Source organism: Megachile rotundata, chromosome 4, assembly GCF_050947335.1.
Source record: "Megachile rotundata isolate GNS110a chromosome 4, iyMegRotu1, whole genome shotgun sequence".
Lineage (NCBI taxonomy): Eukaryota > Metazoa > Arthropoda > Insecta > Hymenoptera > Megachilidae > Megachile > Megachile rotundata.
Genome location: NC_134986.1, coordinates 3,815,828 through 3,837,673, shown reverse-complemented (window position 1 = coordinate 3,837,673; position 21,846 = coordinate 3,815,828). Strand labels below are relative to the sequence as shown.

Below are 21,846 nucleotides of genomic sequence, written 5' to 3'. Positions count from 1 at the left end.
CGGCAATTTGCCGCGTACTGAAAGCAACAAGAGTGAATTATAAGGCTATTTTAAACAACCGGTGATTTATTTCTACAGTTTCAGTCTAGCTTTGAAAGAAATTTCTCGACACGATAGCTTTCCTCGGGCGTTAATGTATCTTCGTTAAGCTTATATTAAACGTCAAAGTCTATTTAAAGCGCTATCAGTGGATATTTCGATCTTCTATGTAAGTACCTTCCACGTAAGAGGTGTTAAAATAGTAGCTTTTGTGTTGTACAATTTTAAACATAGACATTGTTTATATGCCCATTATATCATATTTATATCGCATTGTCGTAATGGGAAGTTGCTCAAAGTTTTGTTAAAAACACGTTAAAATAGAATGTGTAATAATAGAACTTGAAAAGATTTATTATAACGGGGTTAGAAAATAGTAAATAAACGTCAAGTTATAATAATCAATATGTATTGTTAACATGTACTGAAAAATACAGAAATAACAATAAAAGAATACTAAAATAGAAAAATAGAATTAAAAAATATGTTAGATTTTGATTTATATTTTTCTGTAAAATGTCAAGACAGCCATCATTTTGTTTTTGTCGATTTTATATTTTTTTTTTAATTTTGAGTATACAGTGACCACGGTAAATATTATTTCTTTTATTTGTCTAATTGTAAATAAGAAGGTTACCTTCAATTTTTAAACCATTTTTATGTCTATTAGATTCATTGTATGAGGTCCATTGAACCCTGAAGAAATTCTTTTTTAAAGTATATTATGCTAGTTATTAACTGAATAATTAATAATGATATTAGTCTATTAATTTTATTAATGAATTTCTAGTGATAATAATTGTTATAAATTATTATTATTAAATAGATACAAAGTTATAAATTTCAGACTTAATCATAAAAGTATTTAGCTATTTGTATTATTTAATATACATATATCTCCTTCATTAAAGAGAACGTTTAGAATATCGACACTACTGATATTTTTAATAAAATATCCGTCACAATGTTCTTCTATAATTTCTAAAAATAGCCACTGTTTGAGGGTAGTAGGCCAGAATAGTCCCCTCAAAATATTTCAATATGGCACGTTTTTATGTAGCATTACAAAGCACTGTAAAAGCGGGATGATTTTCGAAAATTTCACGCGCCATGATTTCTCCCCGTCAAAGTACATATTCCCCCATTTTTGGCCGCATCAATGAGCTCGGAGATACAGGATACAATTCCGAACGGATTTATTGGTTTCGTGATGGGGTCGGCATCTACTGTAAGTTGCCTACGAGGGTTTCGAGGGTGCGAGTAGAAGCTTATGGGGGGATTATCGCCAACAGCACGAAACATCGCAGCACGACATTTTCACTTGAAACTATTGGGATGGTCAAAGAGTTTATTACAAAATACAGTGAATGGCCGAATTATAACACTCGAGAGATTTCTTCTTAAAAATATACCACGGACGCGACTATAATTAGCTTAACCCTTAACGGTCACTATGGGGTATGAAACGACCCCATCTAATTTAGCGCCCATTTTAGCCACTTTATAACCTTAAAAGCATTTTTTGAAATCCCCATATTTTTACTATTTTTTCCCCTTAAATTGTTATATCTCAAGACTGTTCAGTTAAAATTTTAGCTCTTTACAATAAAATTGAAAAACATTTTGAATTTTTGTTGTGAAAAACTTCATTTTTTCACGTTTCTTTTTTGTTTATGTTTAGCGTCTAAATTTACTGAAATCAGAAATATGTTAAAACAACTGACAAAGATTATTTATAAATTTTTTCAATTAGGTTAATGATGAATAGCTTCTTTGTAAGAAATATTTTTAGTTTTAAATGTTCCAATGTGTCAGGTATGTTATTCTGATAAAGTGTTATTCTAAGAAGTATTTTTGGTCTTGAATGTTCGATGTGTCAAATATCTTATTCTGATAAAGTGTGAGCGTTAACAATGTTATTGATACTTGATGAATTGATAAGCCACAATATACAAACAATACAAAATATATGACCTATATATTAAAATACATGGCCTAGTCCGAGCATACACAAGTATAGTAGCTGTTCTGAATATGTTACATTGACTGATTGTTCCTGATTTTTGTTTATTTTCTGGATAAGGTTTATAAGTAAACAACACACATATTCTCTTTTGCATTCTTCTCTACTCCATTTCATGTTTTTATTCCTGTTGGCAGCCAAAAGCAAAGACCGCTGCAGTACCAACTTAGAAATACAATTTTTAGCTTTTTACACTGCCAACTTTACAAACATCAACACAAGATCTATTTCTTTTACTGCTGCTGGCATTCTATCTCTCTGCATATTTTAACATTGTTTAAACGCAGCATTTTCCTGTTCCACTACCATATTTGTATTAATTTTAATCGTGGTTCATGACTATTCATTTACAGTGGCCTAAATATTCTACTCGGGAGATTTTTTCTTAAAAGTATGCGATAGACGTAAGATTAATTAGTTTAACAATATTATTTATACTTGATATATTTATAGACTACAATGTTTGACAAACGAATGTGTTAACACATAAATCTCATTTCTAGAATAAGTGGTGGGTGTGAATACAAGTGTACGTTAAATATTCTATGTTTCGAGCTTTTGTGAGTGGTTGAAGGAAGACCTTGACTTCAATTCAAGCGATGTTATATTTTGTAGGTGCTAGATTTTTATGTGCTTAGGACAGTAAATAAAAAAGTCGGAATGCCTAAGCATAAAATAATCGTGTTTTCTTGTATGATTTGCACTTTTAAAATTCTTAAAGCTTTAAACTCAAAATTTTCAATTTAGAAATAACCAATTTCTTTTTTTCCAAATTTCAAATTTCCATATTTTCAATATTCTCAAATTTTCTAGTCTCCATCTCCAAATTGTCAATATTTTTAGTTTTAAAGACTGTAGATTTAAACATTTGAAAATTTCAATAAAAAAGTTATTGAAAGTTTGTTGAAAGTGTGTTGATGTAGCACTCTTGAATATATAATTATTGAAAATAACTTTTTTATTCGATTTTTTAAAAATAAATAACCAAATTACCTAACCAAACGTTATATTAATGAAAACAACAAAAGTCTAAATCAACAAAAGTAGTATAAACATTTTTTGCCTTACCTTTCATTTAAAAATTGTACCTAACATTAGAATTTCGATTACTAGAATAATATTAAAATTATTCCAATATATTTGAATATTGATTAGGTACATATTATATACATATGTTGTATACGTATACATATATTATACATACGTATAAAGATATAATACATCATATTAAGTACACTTTCTCAATATTACACCGTTCAATATTTTTTTTACAAGTTTCCAGTGTGTCATGATTAATTTAGTGAAAATGATATTTTAAAAAGAAACTAGTACTCCACGTTTGATTAATTTCCTCCGCGTTTTCTTTAGTACGTGTCGCTGTAGCATAATTGATGAACAGGAAGAAGGAAGTAAAAATTCTCGACGAGACATTTTATCCTGAAACGAGTCCTTTCGGTCCCGTCAACTAATTTGCATGTTGCTGAGACAGATGTTTATGTACCCTAACTTCTCTCTCCTCGCCTTTTTCCACTACCCTTCTCCAATCTACTTCTGCCGCCATCTTTTTCTGTATGCGCGAGCCTGCTCCCGCTTTCTTTTTCATTCAAATGCCATCTCACGGCATAATAAAGCGAGGCTCCTTTAACGCCTGGCGAAATTTGCGGCTCTAAGCTCCAGACTCGTTTTTACAGAATTTGTTTTCTTCATCGATAAAGATTGTGGCGACAATCTTCTTGTTATTTCTTGCATGATAACATCTAATAGATATGTAATGAGATAACAGAAATAACGAGGTATACAGGGTGGCTCACCACATTTTGCCATCTAGATTTGTGTCATTATTATTAATGTTTTTTTAATCGGAGTCATATATTTTCTATTGCATCAGCTGATACTCCTTCATATTCTTTACAAAAAAGTATTAATCTATTTATGGGAAAAAATCATTAGTTTAGGAGATATTTTAATTCTAACTTATGAAATCGTGACTTTCTGGTCAATATTATGAATTGCCCTAACTGGACAGCAAATGTTTTTCTATATGCTTTGAGAGGTCGCGTGTCACCAAACAAATTGTGAGTTTTTGTTTTTTTTTTGTTACGCAGTAACAGTCAAATTTAGTCTCTGTTACGTCTCTAATACGGTGAATACGACGGTACGATGAATTATCACTTCATAATGAAGAATTGTAAAGAAGAAAAGATAGACATGTTATCAGTTTATTTTGAAGCTGGGAAAAGTGCTACACATGCAGGAAGATTATACACTACGGAATGTTAGTAAGTCATTAATTTCTCGATTCAGAAAGTGTTCTGATGCAAATGGTCGCCACATTGAACCTTTTCTATAAGTAGACATTACAATTAAAATATCTCCTAAACTAATGATTCTTTCACATAAATAGATTAATACTTTTTTGTAAAGAATATGATAGAGTATCAGTTGATGCAATAGAAATATATAATACCATTTAAAAAAACATTAATGAACTTCATGTGTCCTTTACACGTCCGCCTACAAAAAAATACATATACCACAAGCATATTCCCCTCTCAAAACCATTCAACTTCATCTGAAACATTGTTTGCTATGAGTAATAATAATTACGCAAATCTAGATGGCAAAATGTGGTGAGTCACCCTATATTTTATAATAATTATACTACAAATGGAACGTTTATTTTATAAGTGGTTTATGTCCATTTATATTTAATCCTTTGCATTGGAAATGGGTTTAAGGAATAATTTATTACACTAGTACTTCTAAATTGAATTTAGACCACTTTCAAAGTCAATTTTCCAACTACCAAAATAACAGCAAAAATTTTGTACGAAAAATAAAAATAAAATGTTTTCAGTCAAATAAGCATCATCCATTGATAAAACATCTATAGAGATTTTTATCGAATTTTATTAAGTACCGAAATTGCTGTGTTTTATTTTTTTACCATCAAATTGGTCGTTATTATTTGACCCAATATTTGCGATCTATCAGGAGAATTTCAGGTCAATAGAGACTAACGTTCGAATAGATTGTCGGTGTACGTAATACCGATTTATGTGTATCTCAGGTGGTGCGTGAGGAGTCTAATTAGATCGTCCAATGATGCATGATGGAGTGACCACGATTAGATCATACCTCATGGGATGTCCTGTAATCCTGTCAAATCATCCTACACTAGGCCAGGATAGTCTATTGCGTTAGCGTCATAATTATTGTGTGTACCTAAGTATTTTTTTCAATACTTTTAATAAACAGGATCATATTTGTTTCATTTTTTATTTAAATCCAGTTTTATATATTTATTACCGCATTCTCCAAATGGGAATTCGAAAATATATATACAATATATATTTTTTTATCATTTCTAATAAGATTATATTAAATACAATCTGTATTCGGTTAACACGACAGTCTAGTTTTTAAAATTATTTTTTGTTTCAATGTTGCGTAAATTATAAAAGTATTTGACATATTAATTTCTAATTCATGCAGTAAAATTACAGTAAAAATTTGGCAGTTAATGGGTTAAATATTTGGATAAATAAACACTTGCATGACGGTGCTTAGGTCGTTTTGGACATTTATGTGCTGCGATGAAAGTCATTTATTTATGTTATACATCTATCTTGCTTCTAATAGAGAATTTAGATTTTAGATGATTAACGTATTAATATTAATTACTTAATAATACAATATGTACTAATAATTAATTATAATATATGTTATATTAATATATCATATACTAATACTGATATATTTATATAGTCAATTTCAAGATCAATAATATTGTCCAAAAATATTGATTTTAAACTTGTATATCCATATACTCACAAGATGCAAATTATCAATTGTCAACATTTTTAAATTCATTAATTTTCAATTCCTTAAATTTCTAAATTCCTGAATGAGCAATTGCAAATTTGAAAATTCTTACAATCATAAAGATTTAAATTTGTAAACTCTCAAATTTCCATATTACCTATTTCCAAGATTTCTAAATTCCCAATCACAAATCACCAAATCTGAGAATTCTAAAATCCTCAAAAACACAAATTTCTATATGCTAAAATTTTCAAATTCCAAAATTCCCAAATCATAAAATTATGTAATCCCAGAATTTTCAAATCCTAAAATTTCCAAATCCCAAAAATTCCTAAATCCCAAAATCTCGAAATTCCCAAATTCATAAATTCCCAGAACCCAACATTCCAAAATTCCCAAATCCCAAAGTTCCCAAATCCAAAAATTCCCAAATCCCAAAATTTCCAAATCCCAAAATTCCCAAATCCCAAAATTCCCAAATCCCGAAATTCCCAAAACCCAAAATTCCCAAATCCAAAAATTCCCAAATCCCAAATTTCCCAAAACCCAAAATTCCCAAATCCCAAAATTCCCAAATCCCAAAATTTCCAAATCCCAAAATTCCCAAATCCCAAAATTCCCAAATCCCAAAATTCCTAAATCTTAAAATTCCCAAATCCCAAAATTCCCAAATTCCAAATTTCCCAAATCCCAAATTTCCCAAATCCCAAATTTCCCAAATCCCAAATTTCCCAAATCCCAAATTTCCCAAATCCCAAATTTCCCAAATCCCAAATTTCCAAATCCCAGAATTCGAAAGTTCCCAAATCTCATAACTTTCATATCTCAAAATTTCACAATCCCTAAATTTCTAAATCTGTAAATCCCTAAATCCCAAATTCCGAAAATTTACAATTCTCCAAATCTCCAAATGTCAAATAAAAAATTCAATTTCTTAAATTTTAAAATAAAAAAATCTGAAACATCCAAAAATGATCGTAAAAAGTATTACTCCCTTCATGCATCATTAATTAACATAAAAATAATATTCGAAGAGAAAGCAAAGTACATCTTACACTCAACACATCCATAAAATATTTTATACAAGATACTACGCGCGATAACTGATTATGCGAGTTGTTCAACTGATTGTAACAATGTTAATAAATATCATATGCGAGAAGCACTTTGCTTTTTCCTTAAATATCATTCTTCATTGTTGATTTATGGCATGTAAGCACATTTTTCAAACAATGCAAAGAAGTTACATGATTACTTCTCGCATGGTGACTCCTCGAATTATTCATGAGGTAAACTCACTACAATACTATTTACTCCTGATGTGTTATACTACACGGTGAAGTTCCGAATACTCTTTTACTTCATTGTAGCTACAGCGTGAAAATGAACATCAAGAAAAATACACGTAGTAACTGCTCGAAAAATACCAGTTTCGAAATCAGAGCCCCTACAGCAGGCATTTATCGAGCAAGCACTGTAGAATGTAGTGAGTCTCCTAGGATAATTCAATTTGTATTTATTCTGTTAGTTTATAGTACGCTGTTGGCTGCAATATCTCCAGTTATTCGATATTTTTACTTGAAATTTTGAAGGTAGACTCGTGAGGCACCCTTACTGTATAGATGTTAGCGGCGATCTAACGATAGAAACCTGCCATCATTGATGTCATTCGTCGTCTTTGATCGTTGTCGAATCGATAAAAAACCTATTTTGATATCTTTTCACTTAATTTTTGACACAGAATCGACTGAAAGCTCGTTAAAATCTCTGTAACTTATTGACAATATTTGGTCATTGACGTCAGTCGTCGTGAAATCAACAATATTTGTGTTTAGTATTGTTTCTGACGCTTTCAGACACATTTAATTATTTAGAACGATTTTAAAATCTCTACCTCATTCTTGAGTCTCATTCTTGTTCTACCTGTACAGATACTCGTATAGTAGATACTCGAAATTTCAAATACACATTTAAATTCGCTGGGGACACCTGGTCATGCACTAATACAGTTAATCTCATCAGAAATCGCACAAAGTACCTTTAACTGAATCTTCATGCTTAAAAATCACTAAAAGACCAATTTTATTTTTATATCTCCTCATTACAAATTTGTATTTGATTCAACGAGATTAAAATGACAGATATTCGGAGGAAGCAGCGTTAAAGAAAATTAATTCGCTAAGTGAATATTATTCGAAGTGGATGCATCCACAGATACCTACACCTTCTCGTAGCCTCGAAGGAATCTGGTCTCAGGCCTGAGAGTGGAAGCAGAGGTCATCGAGGTCAAGGCAGTGAGGGCGTTCACCAGAATTATTCTCCTCGTTTCTTCCTCCTCTCCTTAACTGCTTTGCCGACGTCTTCAGTGCCAAGCTACCTTTACCCGCACAGACTGTTAGAGTCAATAAAATCTTCTCTCTTTCGGTTAATGGAATGCTTCCAAGGAAAACACCTCGTTTATGTATTTATTTTCTTTTTTAAGTAAGTCCATGTTTATTGAACGAGGTTCGACATTAATTAATGGAATTTCACACTGGTGTAGTTCTATAGCTCAGTTAATTTTGGTTAATTTAATACGGTGCGTTGAGTATTAAGATCTTTGTTTCTATTAGTCTAAGTTTTCAGTTGGAAATTATGGCTAATTTTCTTTAGATACTAATTTGAAGTGAACAGATGTATAAAACTAATTCGTAGTACGTAAGAGAATTATACAACAAGAATTTGTCGTGTTATCGTATTCAGTTGATTTGCATACAAGTTAAGTTTTAGGCGTTTCATAAACATATCATTTATGAAAAATTGTTTTATTGGGTTTTATGTACAAAAATACGAAAGTTGATAATCTGAATATAGCAAATAATATATCTTATAATAATATATCTCTAAATTTATCTTAAAATATAGCAAACTCAATTTGGCAGACTACTAATAAGATTTTTCACTATATTTTATTCGACATTGTCCTAGGTTTCAGTTATTGCATATTTGAACTCATCAATATTTGTATATGTATAATTACCTGAAAAAATTGCTCATACCAATATTTCCCATAAATTTTCTATAGTAATGTCAGAGAAAAATCAATCTGGAAACGGAATATTATTTTTCGTAAACCTTAACCCTTTGCTCTGCTTACCTACCAACTTCTTAATTTACAAAATAGATGAAGAAGGGATCTGATTAAAATGTGTTATAACAGTACGGAGTACGTAACAAATACATTTTTCATTTATCAAACAGTAAATAAATGAAAATATACATATTCAGCCAAACTATTTGAATTATTAATAAGATCCGAGAGAAAAGTTAAGCCACACTTGACATAGAAGTGCAAAGGGTTAATCTATGTGCAGATTTATGAACTCATACATTATCGTACATGAAAATTAAATTTTTGTTATGATATCCAACGTACTTTAAATAATTTTCTAACATATTATTAATTGTTACTGTATAATTACGGTATAATTATTACTATTCATTTTGTGAGAAATAAATGCTATGAAGCTTTTTGCATAAACTTTTTCAAAATTGAACTTTTTCTCTAAATATAACCTACACTTTTACTAAATATAACTTACAAAAACAAATTAAATTTACAAAACTACCCTTTCTTGTAAAATAAATATTTTTACTAAAATTCTACTAATTTATACTTAAGTCGGTTACAGCGAAAATGATTAATCTTCATTTTGAAGTTATGGTACCAATATAATTTTCGTCCTAACAATGTGCGAAGATGTTACATTGGATCTGTGGACGGTTTTTGCAACACTGACTTTGCAATCATCTCACAGTTGCAGCATTATCGAGTTAGAAGCTAATCGTAAAATTTTACGATTATCTCGAGGAGATACTTTTGGAGGGCGACTTGAACATTTCTACACACCATGATTACGTACGAGGTGTGACACAAAAGTAACGAGACTAGGTCTGTAACTTGAAAAAACAATGGAATTAGCAGCAATTGTTTTTGTGGCATCATCCCACATACCTCCTCTATCCATGTTGCCAATTTCGATTGAATCGGTCATACCATTTGGAAATATTGCGTTATTTAGTGAACACGTGCAACTGCATTCTGCCGGAAAAATGTCTAACGTAAAAACCGAACAGCGAATAAACATCAAGTTTCTTGTAAAATTTGTTGAAATCTTTTGTGACATGTGATGAGACATGTATTTTTACCTATGACTCACAAAGTAAGCGCCAGTCGATGCAATGGAAGTCTTCAGGATCCCCAAAATCCAAAAAAGAACGCATGTCAAAATCGAAATTCGACATTAATGGAATTGTAATGATTGAGTGGTTTCTCAATGGTCAGACTGTTAACTAACACTATTACATTGAAATATTAAAAAGACTTCGTGAAAAAATTAGGAAAAAAAGGCCACAGTTGTGAAGCGATGGATGGCTGTTGCTCCGGGACAAAGCACCCGCTCACACGGCACTATTTGTCAAGCAGTTTCTGACCAGCAAAATTATTATTGTGATAGGGAATCCTCCTTATTCGCCTGATTTGGCTTCATGCGACTTTTTTTTATTTCCAAAAGTTAAATTTTGCTTAAAGGGAACCCATTTCACCTCAGTTGAAGAGGTTCAGGCAAAAACGGAGAATCGTCCGAAAGGACTTCCAAAAACCTCGTTCCAGAATTGTTACCAGCAATAGCAGCGCCGAATGCATAAGTGTGTGAATGCTGAAGGGGACTACTTTGAAGGTGATAATGTCACGGAGAACTGATTCTGCAGGTACAATGATTTATTGGACTAGTCTCGTTACTTTTGTGTCACACCTCGTATTTTACTAACATGATCGGCAATAGCACTTCTTGAACGACCTATTTGTTTCGCAATATAGCCGTAACCTTTGCCTTCAATGCGGAACGCATCGATCATGGCTTTTCCTCTCTTTGAAAGTTCTTTTTCACGAGGCATTTCACTTTCTAACCTTTATGAACGTTACGAATGAGTATAAAATAAAACAAATGAAGGTAAAATAATGAATCTGTTTACTTATGAAGCTTAATTAACGCCAACAGAGAACGTGATTAGTATGTTTGAAAGGCTTGAAAATCAGGTTTTAAGCCAGCTTAATATTTAATACGTCAATTTTCTTTTACGTTCATTATTTATACGCTATGAATCAGTAATTTAATGAACACTGACCATAATTTGCTGGCAAATCTCAAATCATTGAAAATATGGAGGAGTGGTTTATTTTTGTAATATACTGAAAAGATCGCTTTAAATGCATCAGTAATTACGAAAGTAGTGTAAATCAAAATATACAGGGTGGCTCACCACATTTTGCCATTTGGATTCGCGTCATTATTGTTACTCATAGCAAACAATGTTTCAGATGAAGTTTAATGGTTTTGAGAGAGGCATATGCTGGTGGTATATTTTTTTTGTAGGTGGACGTCTAAAGGACACATGAAGGTCAATAATCTTTTTTTAAATGGAATCATATACTTTTTATTGCATCAACTGATACTCCTTCATATTCTTTGCAAAAAAGTATTAATCTATTTATGTGAAAGAATTATTAGTTTATGAGATATTTTAATTTTAATGTCTATTTACAGAAAAGGTTCAATGTGGCAACCATTTGCATCAGAACACTTTCTGAATCGAGAAATTAATGACTTCCTAATATTTCGTAGTGTATAATCTTTCTGCCTGTGTAGTACTTTTCCCAACTTCAAAATAAACTGATAACATGTCTATCTTTTCTTCTTTAGAATACTTCATTATGAAGTGATAATTCACCGTACCGTCGTATTCACCGTATTAGAGACGTAACAGAGATTAAATTTGACTGTTACTGCGTAACAAAAAAAAAACAAAAACTCACAACTTGTTTGGTGACACGTGACCTCTCAAAGCATATAGAAAAACATTTGCTGTCTAGTTAGGACAATTCATAATATTGACCAGAAAGTCACGATTTCCTAACAAGTTAGAATTAAAATATCTCCTAAACTAATGATTTTTTCACATAAATAGATTAATACTTTTTTGTAAAAAATATGAAGGAGTATTAGCTGATGCGATAGAAAATATATGATTCCATTTAAAGAAGCATTAATGACCTTCATGTGTTCTTTAAACGTCCACCTACGAAAAAAATATACCATCAGCATATGCCCCTCTCAAAACCATTCAACTTCATCTGAAACATTGTTTGCTATGAGTAATAATAATGACGCAAATCTAGATAGCAAAATGTGGTGAGCCACCCTGTATAATATTACGTATCGAATTGTTTAATTTTATTAATACAGTACCTTATTAGTATGTTAATTTTTTTTTAAATATTTAAAAATTGAAATTATAATGAAGTTGGTAAATTTATGATTGAACGGAATCCAGTTCCATCATTATTTTGATAACGGTATGAAACATTTTCATCCTGATAAATGTATCATTTGCGAGCAAATATATAATTATCCTTTTTCATGATATCATCAGATAACGGTATAAGTAAATTTTATATAATAATTAATGATCCATGTTAATTCGCGGACTTGAAAAAATTGTTTTAATGTAATATGTAATACTTATAGAAGTATGTAATTTAAATTGCTGGAGGTATTATCATAAACCTAAGCATTTGATAATGTATTTAACTGATGAGCACATTACCGCGAAACGTACATAATTAATGTTACCAAGAAATGGAAAACGAAGCAGAAAATACATAATTATTTCCATTCTATTCCAGCAGAGTTTGTTCAAGTAAATGTGCATTGCAAATGTATATGCACATCAGTAACCAAATCTCTTGGGATAATAGTGTATTAAATTACGGTACAATTTAATACAGTGACATTGCAAATGAGTATTGCATTGTTCAAAATTAATGTGCAATTTAAAAGAGTTTGCAATTAAAACACTATTGTCCATTTTAAATATTAGTTATGGTTTATACTTCTTTTCAGGATGATTTCTGTTTCTCATAGAGTTTTTCTTATAAAACTGCTATAAGATTATAGTAGAAGAAGGTGAAAATCCTAAAATCGATAAATTCTTAAAGTACCTAGTACTATATTATCAAATCTCTTGGCAAGCTTCGAAAAATTCAAATTTGTGGATTCTAAAATTTCTGGCACTCTAAATTCCGAAATTTCCAAATTTCATTTTTTTTTAGTTTTCAAATTCAGAAGTGGGACAATGATCGTAGCAGTCGAGGCTCTTATAAAATCAATCAATCAATCAAATTCAGAAGTTTCAAAACGCAGGATTACTGAATTACTAAATTTCTGAATTTCTAAATTTCCAAATTCTTATATTTCACATTTCCATAATTCCCACAATTCCCACAATTCCCAAATCTCCAGATCCCATAATTCTGAAATCCTTAAATCGTCAAACACTTCAATCTCTAAATTCCAAAATTTCCAAATTTCCATATTCCCCAATTTTCAAATCCTCCTATCCCCCAATCTCCCAATCACCAAATTCCCGTAATTCTCAAATCCTCAGATCTCCAAATTCTCAAATCCTCAAATTGTCATGCTATTAAGTCTGCAAGTTCCCAAATTTCCAAATCCCCAAATCCCCAAATCCCCAAATCCCCAAATCCCCAAATCCCCAAATCCCCAAATCCCCGAATCCCCAAATTCCCAAATTCTCAAATCCTTCAAATCCCTAGATTTCCGTAATTCCCGACGGGCCAGATCCCCAAATCGTCAAACCTTTAAATCTCCAAATTCCCAAATAGCCAAATTTTCAAACCTTCAAATACGCAAATCACCAAATCGCCAAATTTTCAAACCTCCAAATTCCCAAATCCCCAAATCGCTATATTTCCAAATTCCCATATCCCTAAATTTGCAAATCAAAAAACCCACAAACCTCCACATACGAATGTGTCAAACGTACCATAATTGTAGTCTGCATCAAAGATAAATGGCATAGGTAACATTACATTATGTTTATGATCTATATCTCGCATCAGAAGGTGAAGACAATAGAAGCAACGTGTAAGTTTCAGCAAGTTTCATCAATTTTTTCACATTACCATCAGATTGCATCTAACATTTTAATAGCTGCAATCTAAGTTCCTGCTGCATAGTTAGCACCACGAGTAGATACATTAACAGTTCTCGAGTCCCCTCGAGTAATTAAGCTACCTAGCTGTATCTATTACAACAGTTATAAGTTAGAAATAGAACCACTTTCTTGTACGCAATTAATTTTTTTTTAACGGGAAAGAAAACTAGGTAGAATTACAAACAAATCTTCGACAATGGAATATTCAAATCTTTTTCATTTGCATGTTTCAAAATTCAAATCATGTTTTGAGATATTTATAACCGAAACTTCAAAATTATTTGGTGCGAATATTTTTTAAGACGATAGGATTTTACTATTGATTTTATAAATTCTGATACTTTGATGTTCTGAATTTTTATAATTCTACAATTCTACAATTCTACAATTCTACAATTCTGCAATTCTACAATTCTACAATTCTACAATTCTACAATTCTACAGTATTATGATACAACGATTCTATGAGTTTATGTTTCTATGAGTTTATGTTTCTATGATTCTATGATTCTATGATTCTATGATTCTATGATTCTATGATTCTATGATTCTATGATTCTATGATTCTATGATTCTATGATTCTATGATTCTATGATTCTATGATTCTATGATTTTATGATTCTATGATTCTATGATTCTATGATTCTATGATTCTACGATTCTATAATTCTACGTTTCTATATTTATACCATTCCATAATTCCACAATTACATAGTTCCATGAATTTATAATTCTGCGAGGCTACAACTGTACAAGTTCATAATGCTATGATTCTGTAGTTCTACGGTTCTATAATTGCGCGATATCATAATTCTATGATTGTATAATCCTGGGATTCTATAATTATACGATTCTACATCTCTGCGATTCTATAACTGTACGATTTCACAACTCAACAATTCTATAATTCTACAACTTTAAAATTTGAAAATTCTGCAATTCTACAAGTTTGAAATTCTAAAACTTATGAAAATAGAAATTAAAAAAATTTCGACGTTCCGAGGTTTAAACGTTCCAATGTCAAATTCCCAAATCTCACAAGTAAACTGCAAAATTCAAAAACTCCAACCTCCCAGTATCCCAGAAATGAACATATCTTATAATCCCCAATTCCCAAATCTACAAAAGTCGAAAGAACCAGAGTTCCACATTTTCGAAATCCCAAAGCTTCACATCTCCACACATGAAATATGTATTATTACGCATTCGGATCTGAAAGCGTTAAATCGAAAAGTAGATAGACCAGAATGTAAACTAATTACTCATCCAAAGCAAATTACTATGTTTAATAAAATTGTTCTGGTCTTGTAGATCTGCAAGAAGGTTTGCTGGAGAATACATAAGTACATTTGAAGTCGTTGACGCGTTTAAAGCACGGCGTAAGAAAGAAGAGGTTGTAGTGGCTTGTAAAGATGGTAATTTTCTGATTTCGCAGTTACAGAAGTATAAAAAATATTCATCGTTACGGCGTCATGCACCTTTCTCGAAGTCTCGCTCACTTACTCCTCCTCTTTTATCGCTTCGAGTTTATTCTATTGTTAGAGCGCACTTTGAGGTAAGTGTACCAGAACGTCGGTTCTTCTCTTTGTTAGTCACCTCGAAGAACAATAGAGCTTCACGGTACGAAAGAAGTGGAAGTAATGATCTCTAGAAACGGTGAGAATATGCGAGCTCTGAACGCGATTAACTTCTTTTTTTCCGGTTTTATCAAGTTCAATTAAATTTGGTAATCACCTTTCGTCGACTGTTGAAACTTGTAGTATAACTAATGATATTACCAGCATTTTAGAATCCGGAATATCGTGAGTTCGTGACATAAAAGAGTGCCCATTCTGGTGAACGAATACGCCACGTACGATTTTTAGTGACTCTGACGGAAAATTAATAAGTCCCGATGATTTTTGTTTATCTTATACTGTTTTGACTAGGAAAGACAAGGATAGTAGATATTTGGTTTCCATAATTCTCAGCTGAAAAATTAATAAAAATAAAGGGGGTTGTTATATTTCTGAAACGCACTGTACTAGTAATTTAATTTTACTGTTTATCAGAAGCGTCTAACAAATAACTGATAAGGTGTAATTACAAGCGTAGGGTGTTAATAATAATACAAAATAATGCAAACACAAAAAATTCATGTACGATACCGTGTTCTTAGCAGAATACAATACAACCTTCTCCTCTCCCATTTTTTCAAAATTCTCTGCATACAAGAAAAACATTAAACTGTATTACCGCGGACAACTTATATATTTAATATACCACACATACTTCCATATGACGTTAAAAAGTATGCAGCATTATATTTAAAAAACTGAAACTCAGTTTCATTCCTCGAAAAATAATGCAAATATAAAACGTTGATGTATGTCACTGTGTTGCTAATAAAATACAGTACACTTTTTGCAAACCTCATCGTATACGAGAGGAACACCAGACCATATTACCATGAACACCTTATATATTTAGCACTTGTCGCACGTTTTCATGACATTAAAAACTATACCGCATTCGATTTTAAAAACAGAACTCTACCTTTATTTTTGGAAAAATAATGCAAACACAAAGAATTGATAAACGTTATCTTCTTGTCAGTAAAATACAGTATAATTTTTTTCACTTCCACTTTTTTAAGGGTCTCTGGTGACCCAATACTCCGAGTACCATTTTTAACAACTCGGACAGAAAGCTTCGGTCATCTTTGTGTATCTTACGTTGTTTAGATTTGGAGAAACAAGGACAGTAGATATTTGATTTCCGAAATTGTGGAAAAGTGCGATTTCGCTTTGCCAGGACTTTGAAATCACGAAGTAATATTTTGCCATGATTTCTTTTCCAAAATATTCTTTGTACATCAATCTAGGCCAGCAGAGCTCGATTTTCCAATTTACCTTTAAAATTTCACGAGAAACATGCAAGTTTTTATGGATGAAGTTTTTTCACATCTCATTTTTCCGAAAAGGCGCTCTTTTTCGACCTACATTATTTTACAAAGAACATTTTGGAAAATAAATCAGGATAAAATATTGCTTCTTATCTTCAACATCCTGGCAAAACGAAGTTGCATTTTTACACATTTTTGGGAACCAAGTGTATGTTGCCACTGTATCACCAATACACTATAAGATAAATAAGGATCGCCGAAGCTCATCAATTTTCCGCCAGAGGCCCCAGAAATCTGCAAAAATAATACTCGAAGGTTTCGGTCACCACAGTTGACCTTTCAGATGAACTTTATGGTATATTGATTTGAAAGTTTTGATTTGATACTAGAAGTACCAATTAGTTAAATGATTTCAGGTTCCACATTTTATATTATAAAATTTTGTTAACGTATTCTTGTTAAGATGTCCGTATATTTCGTTACAGTAATGTTAGCTGATGCTTCAATACTTACATGTATTTATTTATTTTTCATTATATTTTCTATTTAAAAGTAAGAACGCATTTAGTGGTGGTCGTTTTAGTATTAATGAATATAACTATGTATTATACGTATCCTGTCACTATTCATAATATAAAATGAATTTCATGAATGTTCGCAACAAAAAAATGGCGTTAACAACAAAAAATGCAAAAAATAAAGCTGTCTTACATACCATTTGTTCAATTTTGTAATGCGGAAAGTCTAAAAGTTTTTTATGAAATTAAAATATCACAAAATGGCACTTACTGTCGGCGTAAAGGTTAAGCTTGCTGAAAATGACTACGCAAACATATCATGAATATTCATAGCAGAACATGGCTTATTGTTATTTATGACTAGCAATGTTTCATTACAGATCAATTGTTTAATTTCGAAACACGACAAGTGTCAAATTATTTGAAAACATAAATGTTGTGTAAAATGGCATTTATGGTTTATGAATTTCAAGGTTAGAATTTGCTGAATGCGACCATCAAAGTGTTGTACTAATATTATTAACACAAAATGTTTGTCAAACAGTGTAATAAATAATGTTACCGTATTATGGATGAATTATTTCGTATCAAAATGTAAAAATTCTAAATCGATTTTATGACATAAAAATATTACTAAATGGTACCTATAGTAGATCAAGTTAAAGCTCAAGGGATAATTAAAATTACTACATAAATGTTGAAAACAATTTATTTAGTTCTTTACTGTAGCAATTGATTAATTCACAGATTACTATTACTTACCATCCAATTCTCTGCTGCACGAGTTTTTCAATTTTAAGGAAATATATGTATATTTGTAAACTCCTGCAAGTAATATTAATAAAAAGACAATAAATAAATATTTTCTTTATAAAAATTTCATGTCAAAAAAGATAATGTCTATAATACCTTAAACTTGCAATATTTTGAAAAAAAATGATAAATATTGTCAGTAATTTCATTTATTAATTAATTTGTAGTTCACTTTTGCTTGACAAAGTCTAGAAGTTCCCTATTCCTGTTCTTCCAATTTTTGTTTATTTTCATGACAACATATTTGTTGTCATTAAACAACAAGTGATAATATCTGACAACATCGTTGTCAGTTGTTCATCGAATTGAGTTAATATTTTGTCCTACTTGAAAATTTTTACACGGCTTTTTACATTATAATCATTTATTTGATTTAGAACACGCGTTTAATTTAGTAAATTGTGGTGATCAAGTTTCCCTATCTCTGTAATCAAGTCTCCCCTTCAGTAAAGGATCGTGCGTATATTATTACAAAGAGAAAATACCTAAATTTTGTAATTAAAAACATTCTTTTATCATTAAATAGTAAGTTAATTGACAATATCTTAAGCATCCTAATTTAAGCAGCAAAGTATAGAGTGCTTCAAAAATTGTGGTATAAGTGCTCAGGAAATTATTCAGCGGTTAAACATAAATTTAAAAAAAAAAACATTTTCTCATATTTACCTTCAATTTTTGAAAAATTGAATTTGAAAATTCTTGAAAATATTTATAAAAATATTTATTTACAACTGTAAAAATAACAATTTCTACACTTGTGTCGTTAAACAATTAATTGGTGTCACAAATGAATAAACATAATTATTAATAAAATTGTTATTAGTTAGGCATCATTAGTTAATTGTTATTAGTCAGTTAAAAATTATTAGTAATAATTTAAACAATTTTTTAATTATTATTAGTAACCATTTTTTAAAGAACAGTGTCCTTTCCAGTATTATTGCTTATATGCGTATTTATCGAAGTTGCAACAAAGTTAATCTTACATTTAAATGACTGATAATTTTGAGTGTTTATATTTATTAATTTATAATGTTCATAAATTGTCTGATTAATGTAAGGATTGTCGAAGTTACGACTTCTTATTATAAACCATTTTTCGACGAATACATAAAACAATTTTCCAAATCAGTTCTTTCAAAAATGAATCCAAACATCAAAAAAGTTTATTCTTTTGGTGTTAACGTATTTTCTATATTAATTTTTTAGTATGAGTCTACGTACACATAAAAAGTCATTATGCACACATAGCTAAGAAGTTATTATGTACACATAACGTAAGAAATGACTATTAGCGCCACCGGAAAGTTCCGTCCACTAATGTCACCGTTCCAGTTTTTCACCTTCAAAGACCAATTCCACAAGAACAGAATGCACGAATTTCCATAAAGCCAAGAAAGGTTCATTAATAAATCACAAATACTACTAAATGTATAACCTCAATTAAAAAAGCAGACAGAACTTTCCGATAGGCCCGACATATCGAAAGAGCAAAACCATGATCAGCTATCCCACCTCGTCGCAACTACACCATAGGGAGGTCGGAGTGTTACCATATCGAAAATGACCGAAAACAGCGATTCACGAAGAGAAAGAAGACATCGAGGTAAAGAGAAAAAGTCTGGAGGGTTCCGACTGGAAGTTTAACGAACTCGAACAAAGAAAAAGGGCCTCTATAGCAAGGGACGAGGATTGACGAATAGGGTGCTACCGTTAGCTCTAACATTGGGGTGGAGCAGAATACACGTACATTCTCTCCACCATCAGGGCAATGGCAGCAACCCCCGTGTATTACGAGCAAGCCACCCCCATAACGCTACCCCTTGGTGCTGTATCGATCCATCGCCATGCCGGATTCGAGCCCCTCCAACGTGCCAGAAACTTCGGGACGCCGTGTGGCGGGCATAGTCGAACAAGAGAAACACACGGACGAATCTTCAGCTACTTTTACCTTTGTTTCCTCCACGTCGACGACTTTCTTTCTTCTATCCTTTCGCCTTCGTTCGAGAGGGCCAAAGATGTCACGTTTGTCTTTTCCATGGTGCGCGGTTCAATGTCCCGCTAACTCACCCCTGCGCGTCATCCCCCTCTGTTAGCAACATCCCAGCAGAAAGTGATGAATCATCCTACTTCAAACTAAATATCACACGCAGACTTTGGTGACTTAGTGGGTTTTGTACGGTTGGGTTTCGAGACGTGCTCGTTTGCAAATTTAAGACGCAAATTTTCTACTGAATTTTTTCCTATTACGCTTTGGAGGGCTCTCGCAGGAATGGTTGCATGCATAACTTTTCACGTGACATTGAACGATGAAAGTATATGGATGGAAATTTCTTTTCGCATATTCTTGAAGATATACAGTACTTCATACAAAGCTTGCTTTTATAAAAAAAAAGTAATTTAATGGTCTAGGTTAAGTTGGACGTATTAATATATTTTTAAGGCCGCTCGCTACACGTTATTATTTGTTGCATTTTATTTAAATTGCATGCTGCTCTTCTGTTGCATTTTATTCAGATTATACACTATTTCTTTTTGCTGCATTTTATTTAGTTTGCATACTGTCATTTTATTGTATTTTATTTTATGTGCGTATGATTATTTTGTTGAATTTTATTTTATATGCATATGATTATTTTGTTGAATTCTATTTCCATTGAATATTTTTATTCCTTTGCATTTTACTTAAATTGAATACTATTGTTTTTTGCAATTTCATTCAGATTGCATACTAGTAGTTTATTTCGTTTTTTTTTTTTAATTGTACACGGTGTTCTTATTAGAGTTTGTTAAAAAATTGTTAACAAAGAGCTGCGAGGCTCTATTTACTAGGAACGTATTTTTTAATCGCAGAACAAAAACAATTTAATATCTTGTGTTAACTGAACTAGCAACCTCGTATTTTTTCAAAAGCTGCGAACAACCAATTTTTCAATAGCAAGTTGAAATTTAATACACGACACGGTGCTCATATTGTGTACAAAAAAATTTAATAAGAATACCTTAGACAGAATATTAATAACAGTTTTTGCTTTATGCTTTAATTTTGTTGGAAGTAACGGACAAAACAAATGAACTGCGCTATGCGCGTCCGAACACGCATCACGATGCTTTGTCCTACAGTTACAGTTTTACCTTCGTCTACGAAGCACCGCGCATTTTGTAAAGACATTTTTATATTATTAAAGTATTTTCCGTTCACCTCAGCACTGCAGTTTATTTTCCTGGAGCTAATCCTAACAGGTTATGGGCCCAGACACATTCTGGTCGCGTGTGGAAAATTAAACGAACATTTTTTTAGTACGACGAATTTAATTCGCGATAGTGCAGTGAGTGTGAAAAGTTGTGAAAAGTTAAAGTTTTTGTCAAGATGAGTTCCTCAACTTCAGTGCGCATCGAACCACTCGGAAAAGACAATTACGACACGTGGAAAATTCAAGTGGAAGCTCTACTGATAAAAAACGACAACTGGAAGTACGTTAATGGCAATAAAATACGACCCGACGTAACTCAGGGCGAAGCGGCAACACAATGGGACGAAGCGGACGCAAAGGCAAGATCCGATTTGATATTAGCAATTAGCCCGTCCGAAATTAAACAAATTAAAAATTGCAAGACATCGAACGAGATCTGGAAGAAATTAGAAGGTATTTACCAGTCGAAAGGTCCGGCGCGAAAAGCGACGCTA

The 21,846-nt window shown here is 31.7% G+C and overlaps 1 long non-coding RNA gene across 6 annotated transcripts in view; it reads left to right on the top strand.

Annotated features, from left to right (window-relative positions):
* Positions 1-5,315, top strand: part of LOC105663704 (uncharacterized) — a 97,656-nt gene extending 92,341 nt beyond the window's left edge. The window contains exons 7-8 of one of the 6 annotated variants that reach the window (XR_013037903.1): positions 79-208; positions 5,133-5,315. This is a non-coding gene — a long non-coding RNA (uncharacterized LOC105663704). Of the gene's footprint in view, positions 1-78; positions 450-5,132 lie in introns of those variants that run through there. The other 5 variants (XR_013037906.1, XR_013037902.1, XR_013037905.1 and 2 more) reach the window with 5 other exon arrangements.
* The last annotated feature ends 16,531 nt before the right edge of the window (positions 5,316-21,846 follow it).